The 8,244-nt window shown below is 33.8% G+C and overlaps 1 long non-coding RNA gene and 1 pseudogene across 4 annotated transcripts; both read right to left on the reverse strand.

Moving 5' to 3' along the window:
- Positions 1-3,967: 3,967 nt before the first annotated feature.
- On the reverse strand, positions 3,968-6,952 carry LOC144562508 (cysteine-rich receptor-like protein kinase 6; annotated as a pseudogene). Its single transcript, XR_013514128.1, has 4 exons — positions 6,758-6,952; positions 6,135-6,343; positions 5,878-6,028; positions 3,968-5,783 (listed from the first exon to the last, which is right to left on the reverse strand). The product of XR_013514128.1 is annotated as a cysteine-rich receptor-like protein kinase 6 (transcript).
- A 96-nt stretch (positions 6,953-7,048) lies between these two features.
- Positions 7,049-8,152, reverse strand: LOC144562524 (uncharacterized). 3 transcript variants are annotated; one of them, XR_013514144.1, is made up of 3 exons: positions 7,607-8,152; positions 7,270-7,407; positions 7,049-7,180 (listed from the first exon to the last, which is right to left on the reverse strand). It is a non-coding gene; the product is annotated as an uncharacterized LOC144562524 (long non-coding RNA). The 3 variants fall into 3 exon arrangements; XR_013514143.1 differs by having other exon boundaries at positions 7,558-8,152; XR_013514142.1 differs by having other exon boundaries at positions 7,511-8,151.
- Positions 8,153-8,244: the final 92 nt, after the last annotated feature.

An 8,244-nucleotide genomic window follows, 5' to 3' on the forward strand; every position in this document is an offset into this window, starting at 1 on the left:
GTAATGAAGATTGAAATTATTTCTCTTGCACACTGGATATAGGAAGTGCTATACTTCAAACAACCCTATTGTTTGACAAATTCTATCTTTGCGAGATCGATCGGTTCCTCCCTTCCTTGTCTTATTTTAGCAAATATCATAGTTTTGTTAGATAAAGGATCACTATATTTACGACACATCACAAGAACTTTAATTATTTTTTCATTAATAATTCAAAATATGAATTCGAGCCTTTGATATTTTTTTTTGGTACAAACGTGCTTATTCACAAAAAATAATAATTTTTTTAGTTCATTTGATGCAAGATTAAGATGAAAAGATAAGCACACAAAATTAATTTGAGTTCATTCGAAGAAGTACTTGGAGATTTCCAACCAAATCAATACGACCTTTCACTATATTTATAATTGATTTTAGGTTATAATAACTGAATTTCATGAGCTTTGATGGTTAGAATCACAGTTTTTTAATTGGGAAATTGGCAGTAGATTACTACTAGTTTGACCTTTTTCGGTATATATAATTTGCCATTTCATAAATTGTTTGTTATCAGTTATATAACTAACACACTTTTTATTATGACCTTAAAACAAACAAACCATTTGTACTAAATTCCAAATTACATTGTCACATTTTAAAAGAGAGTGTTTAGATGGCTTTACTTTTGAAGTCTCTACTACACCTTTATTTTTATAACTTCAATAAATAAAAAACTTAAATATTAAACAAAATCATAAGTACGATCTATATTATATCTTCCCTCTTATTCAGCATGTAGAAGTCTTGATCGGCCGACGACTGTGATTAAAAGATACCCCTGAAAAGCCCAGCCCATAGCCTTGCAGTTTTGTACTTTATTCGCATTTGCATAGTACGGATTGATCTGTAATATGCATATTGCCATAGCCTCACTCTTCTTTGCAATTTGAATTCCAACTTCAGAAAGGATTACAATTTAACCAGTAATGACATATCTGATGAGCCTGTGGAGTACGGGAGGTCTCTTAAAAAAAACCTAGACAATCATTGGATTGTCCAGAAGTGGAGTTACCAGAGATGAAACATCCCATGAAAGGTTTGTTGCTTATTAATGGCTCATGAAAGATGGTGAAGAGGAGTTGAGGTTGTTACAGTCTGGTATTATAATTTTTGAAAGATCAAATGTTGTATAATGAATTATTTAGTGTTGCCATATTTGTGATGACATAGTGTTTTTTAAGGCAGCATTTCAGTACGTAGTTTAATTTGGATAATAGTATAGTGAATTATCATTACTTTGATATTTATTGGCATTTGTGCACCTGGGTATCTCCATAATTAATTATTTATGTGTTTCATATTTCACATTTGATCCATAGTTGTAGAGACCACTATTAATTACACATCTCGTCTGTCTAAGCGTATGTGGAGTGGACTCAAATGAAGACGTCTACTATGGAGATGCACATCAATTGAATGGACATGATTAATCATTCAGTTAAGCTAGTCAACTAGTCAACTGAAGACTACCTTAATTTCATGGTCTTTCATGCTTATCCAAAATCTACATTTATTGCTGATGGGAGACTAACCAACGTACCAATGGTCATTTTGAATTGTAGTTCTAAGTGGTTTTCTTGGTCAACATACATGAACAAAATACATGTACTGTATGCAGTTGTGTTGCTTATATACGTCACTTAATTATATAATCAATCATTCTCTACACTCCTGTTATTCTCTATGTTACTTAATTACATAATCAATCCGAAGAGTTGACATTGCCTCGACAGAGGACTAACCCATAAACCAGGTTAGGAGTACTGCTGACGGAGCTCTTGGCAAAACCAAAATTTGTGGTAGAATTGGTGGAACTTTTCATGAGATTAGTGAAGAGGGTTTGGAGATTTGATTCGTATGTGCTGTTGGTCGTGTAATTGCTGGTTAATTGTACCGCAGGATTGATACAAAACATCGGCAGCCTCAGCTGCAGGAGAGGCAAAGAGAAGGAAGAAGAAGAGTGGAAGGATAAGATGAGGTAATTTCATGGTGGGAATTGCTTTGGGATGAGAAGGAAGGAAGGAAGGAAGGAGGGTCTTTACTTTATGGAGTTTGGTTTGCCCTGGCAAATACGAAGACAAAGCATTGACTAATGGGAGTCTGCTCTTCACCCGCTGAAAAATCAGTCCATAACTCCATTATCTCCAGCACTGCCCTTTTATATTATTTAATTATTACTAATTCTTTAATTCAATTTAAATGCGCAACAATTACCAAACCATAAATAAAATAAGTATTTTTCATTAAATAAAAAAATAATAAAAAATTCAGAAAAACACTGATTTTGAAAAATTATAAAAAAATAGTACACAATTTCAAAAAATGTAAAATTTGGTCTCCAAGCACATTTCAATATGAAGAACATGTTGAGAAATTCGAATGGACTATTCGAACTGTGAAACTCGAAATATAAGTGCAAATTAAAACACCCACTCACTTTAATTTGAAGAGCATGGTAGCCTCTCTCTCTCTCACACACACACATGTACGTACATACATACACACACAAAAATCTATGTACATATATGTACACACATATCTATGTACATATATGTATATATATATATATATATATATACACACATATTTTTTTATAAATATTACCCGATCGGGTAATGGGTACGGAATATGATTTATTCGTATCCTTACCCGTATAGATAATGAAAAAAAATTTTACCCGTATCCGATAAGTTTACGAAAAATAAATCTTATTCATACCCGTCTTATCAAATATGGTACGGATATTTTTTTATAATTATCCGATCGGATAACGTGTACGGAATAGGCTTTCTTCGTATCATTATCAGTTTAGATAATTAAAAAAAAATCTTTACCCGTATCCAATAAATTTATGAAAAATAAATCGTATCCATACCCCTTTTATCGAATACGGTACGATTTGGGTAAACGGATAAAAGGGTACCATTGACACCTCTAGTAATGAATTAGATTCAAATAGCTTATCCTTTTTTTTTATTAAAAAATAGACTAAAAATCTCTTCCATTATATAAAAAATGACTTACACTGTTACACAAGGAGTCTGACAAAGAGGAAAGTAAAATTGCAATTTTACCCGAAATAAATCGGAAATGTCATTTTTGGTCTCAGAAGCACACCCAACTAACCAACTTTATAAATCAGATACTGAACACTCTAACATGTATCAAAGTGCAGTGTTCGCACAAAAGTATGCTTACAAAGTCTCAGGTACAGCTAGCTGTACCCGTTTAAAAACCTTGAATCAACTCTCGTCTAAGACTGCAAGTGCACAGTTCTATCCGTATAGTATAATAAGGTATCGATCCTCAGAGACGGTATAATTCGACTCTGGATTCCTACTAATCTGAGTTAGGTACTAGAAGTGACAAACTTGGGTTGAATACGTTTCAATTTCTAAATTCAATAACAGAAGATTGCAAAAGAAAATAAATGTTTGTTTCAGTCAATTTTAAAATGATGTTTCCAGGGTTTCAGATTTCATCCTCAGCTTTGCCTCTCTGGACCCTCACTCGACTCGTATGCTCTCGCATGCGACCCTAGTGACGCGACCCGCATGGTCTCCCATGCGACTCGCGTGGTCCTCGAGTGAATGTAGCATTGCACCTGTTTCTGAGTTATTCGATTGTGCAAGGTTCTACTGACCTTACCTAAGATTCCTGAGCCTCAACTCTCGTTTATTAGCACCAGAAACCTAGTAAGGAATTGCAATTTCACCTTCTTAGATCTACAACTTTCAACTCTCGTTTATTCGTGTTCAATCTAAGTCAATTGATCGGTTTGCTAAAGGTATCCACTATGTCTCAATAAATGAAAATCTCACCTTTCGGTTCAATTGATCTATCTTTTCAGATCTCTAACCTACCTCAAGTGCTTGATTAAATTGCAAGAACGATCAAAGTCAAGATATTAGAAGAGATGCAAGAAACATTCAACAATAGACAATCAAGATTCAAACAATAAAAATCAAGCAATGAAAGAATAATACTCAATCAATTGATCACAAGAACAACTCAAATTCAAATTCAATACATACAATCAAAGCTTTAGACTACATCAACCCTAGAAACAAGAAAGATCTACTCAAACAACATCATAAAAGAAGAGAGAAGAGAAGAGATCATGATAGAACCCAATGTAGCAATCTAGCAAGAATCTTCCCTTCTTTCTTGATCAACACTCCAATTCTTGAGGTTTTTGAATCTTCAAATTCGGAACTCCCTCTCTGGTGGCAGGGGTGGTCTATTTATAGACCTTTCAAAACGAATGCTTCAATTCTGGGCCCTTATTGGGCCTTTGCTGTCTGCTCTGGAAGCTCGCGATGCGACCCGCATCACCACTGTTGCGACTCGCATCGGAGTGTGATGGATGCGCTTCGCATGCAATGGTGCTGCGACCTGCTGGTGCGGCTCTGAGTGGTTGATGCGCCTCGCGTCAAGCCTGATGAGGGTCGCATCAAGGTCTCTGAACTTCAGAAATTCTCTCGATTTCACCAATTTCCTGCAAAGTAAGAATGAAAGCACAGCAGTACCAAATTCTATGGATATTCAATGTAAAATACGCGATTTGGTGGTTTAAAACGCAAATTTTGGTACAGGAATTGGTCGGAACAATAGATTAAATATGGAGATATCATGCAGTATCAAAGTTTCATCGTTATTTTATTCATCATCGACCCGGCATAAACGCAAGGACCCTTAACCCTGCTAGAGAACAATAATAACTCGTTTTTTAAGCTTATCGGATTTAAGCTTATTAACTAATCATGTTGAATTAACTTATCGGATTTATATTTATTAACTAATCGTGTACAATAAAAATAGTCTCTTACATAAAAAAAAAATTACATAACAAAAAAAATAACAAAATAGTATTATTTTACATATTAAAAGTATTTCTTGAGTTTGGTCGTCTCGAAAGCTGGTTTAATTGTTAGATTGTTGTAGTATTTGAAAGGGATAAAGTGGAAGATTGCAATCAGATTTCTATTATATCAGTTTTGACTGTTTCCCTACTATTATTTAAGTACTAATTTTTTTTTTCAAATTGTCTGAAGAATATATGAGTAATCAAGACAAAAAAAAATGGACAAAAAAAGGACCAACTAGAGCAAAATTTAAATTGAATATGTATAACTCTTTTAAGTTACTAAAATATCTGAAGCAAATTTATTCAAGTACTTGATCGAAGTATTGACTCAATTTCAGATGACTTCTTACAATTGCACAAGAGAAAAAATGTGAAAGAAAAGGAAAATGTGCCCTTGTAGCGACCTTATAATTTTACAAAGCCTAGTAAGAATTAACATACTAAATTGCTGCTGCTCATTGAGTACACTTTGTTGACTTTCACTATCCTCAAAATAACCACAGCATTTCTAACCTTCATTTACAATCTACCTCGGTTCGATATCAGTAATTGAAACCTCATTTGGTGACATCGGGACAGACGTACCTCATGACCTATCATTGTTGCCTCCATTGTTGTTAAACACACTTGAGAAGGGGCCAGCACGTATACTGCTCTTCGCAATACAAAATGCGGGCTTAGACGGACTCTCGAGAGACACTGTTTCACTACTAAGCATCACGGCCACAATTGACATAGATGGTATATTTGCCGGGTTGCCCTGGACACACAACAGTGCAATCTGTGTGCATCTCAACAATTCACTCCTTGGATAGTGCTGACCTAAAGATGGATCTGCTACTATTGTAATGGTACCATTGGTCCAGTGCTGCCATACCTATATATGTTATGGTAATTTCAGTTTTGTTAGTATACAAGCTCCATTGTTGATTATAGAATAATAGATACAGAGGATCAGTTGTACTACTTACAAATCTCAAGAGATCTTATGTCTCATCATTCTCAAAGGTACCACTATTCTTCTTTCCAGTTATAATCTCTAAAACTAAAACACCATAACTGAAAACGTTTGACTCAAAGGTACCACTATTCTTCATTGCATACTCTAGGGCCATATATCCACTACAACAAATTATGTATATCAATGTCAGTTTTATTATGGTAATTCAATAATTATATTACTGCAATATATACCTATACAGTACTTTTAATATAATTGAGTTCTTACAATGTTCCTACAACTCGATTTCTGATCTGTTGTAGGAAATCAATCAGCATGTCCGATATCTTTGGGTTCATGTCTACATCGAGCAAGATATTGCTTGCCTTCAGATCTCTGTGAATAATTCTTAGTTGAGAATCCTCATGTAGATATAATAGCCCTCTTGCATTTCCACAAACGATCTTGTACCTTTTTCCCCAGTCTAGTAGGTGCCGCTTACAAAAGCAGATAACGAGGACCTTATTTAGGACTAGCAATGTTCCTTTTCCAATATTTTCAACTACTATACATATATACAATTTATAGAGTATATGATCTATATATACCCGAAACTCTGCATTTCCAAATAATTAAAGCCAATAATGACAATCTTGGAAACAAAATTAACAAAAAAAACATAGTATCTACAGAGTTGGCTGGTATGGGACTAAGGACTATGTTTAACTATTTTTGTCAAGGCTAATACCATAATAATTGGTTTGGGCAAATGGGGTCAAACCTAAGCAAAAACTGAAAATTCACCAAATAGTACTTCAGATTATTAACGTTATGGCTATTACTTTAGAATTAGGTATCAACAATTTAATTGAACCACATTTTTTTCTTATAGAGAGAGAAAAAAGTGTTACCAAAAAGGATTTGATCAAGGCTTTTGTTAGGTACATATTCATAAACAAGCAATTTCTCTTGGCCTTCCAAGCAAACACCAAGAAGTCTAGCAAGATTTTTGTGTTGAAGTTTTGCTACCAAAAGTAGCTCATTTTGCAATTCGCCCATTCCTTGGCCAGAACTTTAAGAGAGCCTCTTTACTTCTATTTCTCAGCCATCCGGAAGTACACCCTTATAGAAGTTTAAGAATATAATTGCATACCATAAATGTCTTGATAATTAGTAATTAAGTTAATTTGAGTATATTCCTACCTTATATACTGCTCCAAATCCACCTTCACCAAGTTTGTTTTTCTCTGCAAAATCAATTGTCGCTACTCTTAATACAGAGAGATCAAGAAGTAGTGACTCGACACTTTTGATCTCCTGGGGATTACTCACATCTGTACATTAAAACCAAAATCAATCAACATGTGCCGAACTTAGTACTAGCTACAAATTAAATCGATTAAATATAATTTGATTTTCTTACTACTCAGCAATGGTTTTGTAAGTCTTGATTTTCTCCTCTTTATAAGGCAGACACAGAGACCAACGATTACAACAAAAGCAATTAGGAGCAGTGGTAGAGTGATTGCCAGAATTGTACCAGTTGAAGTTTTCTTCTTGCCTGCATAAAACACTTGAGAGCTTACAAACACATTTTGATTTGAACAATTTTTGTTTTTGACGACAATTAATAATTGAGTATATGAAATGGATGTAAGTATTACAATTATGAAATGAATATGTGCATCATAACTATATATCTGGAACATACAAGCTAGTAATATTTTTTATTCAAGACGGGCATAAATTAAACACTTCACTTGTGGGTGAGATCCAGGCATCCAACTAGCTCATATGCCAGCCTGCCTGGTTCAAACTTTCTTTTAGGTGGACCGGCATGGTTAAAGAACCGAATCTCTATGAGCTATACTTTTATACTTTTTTTATGAGTTAAGTTGGGCTTCCAGAGTTGAGGTTCGCTATTAGGATGGCAATTGTCAGTAGAGAAAAAAGAAATGTGAAGTGAAAAGGAAAAATGTAAGTTTTGCGTAAATAACTAGATTAGTGCATTTTTGGATAGATTTCATGCATTAACTAAAATCTAAAGATAATTTTACAAAGATCTAGGCAACAAAAATACTATAAAGATTTTTTTTTTTTTTTTTTTTTGCGTATTAGAGAACTTGTTTATTTCATATTCGCAGAAAACAAAAATATATTGAGATACATATTTTCATTTGATTAATTATCAACTTGGATTGATTACGTTTCAGCCTGCCGGTGTATTTTTATTTTTCTGAATCTTACACAAATTGAGAATAAAATAGTACTTGATTCTTAAATTTAGGAAATTCTCTCGCAATATAAAAGCTTTACATCTGTTGATATTAATTATCCCTTGTTTTGAATAATAAACATTTTTCTCCCCTTAATAGTTATGAGTTGGAAGTAATGATTA

The sequence above is a fragment of the Carex rostrata genome, chromosome 1 (genome assembly GCF_964058835.1).
Source record: "Carex rostrata chromosome 1, lpCarRost1.2, whole genome shotgun sequence".
In the NCBI taxonomy this organism is placed as follows: domain Eukaryota; kingdom Viridiplantae; phylum Streptophyta; class Magnoliopsida; order Poales; family Cyperaceae; genus Carex; species Carex rostrata.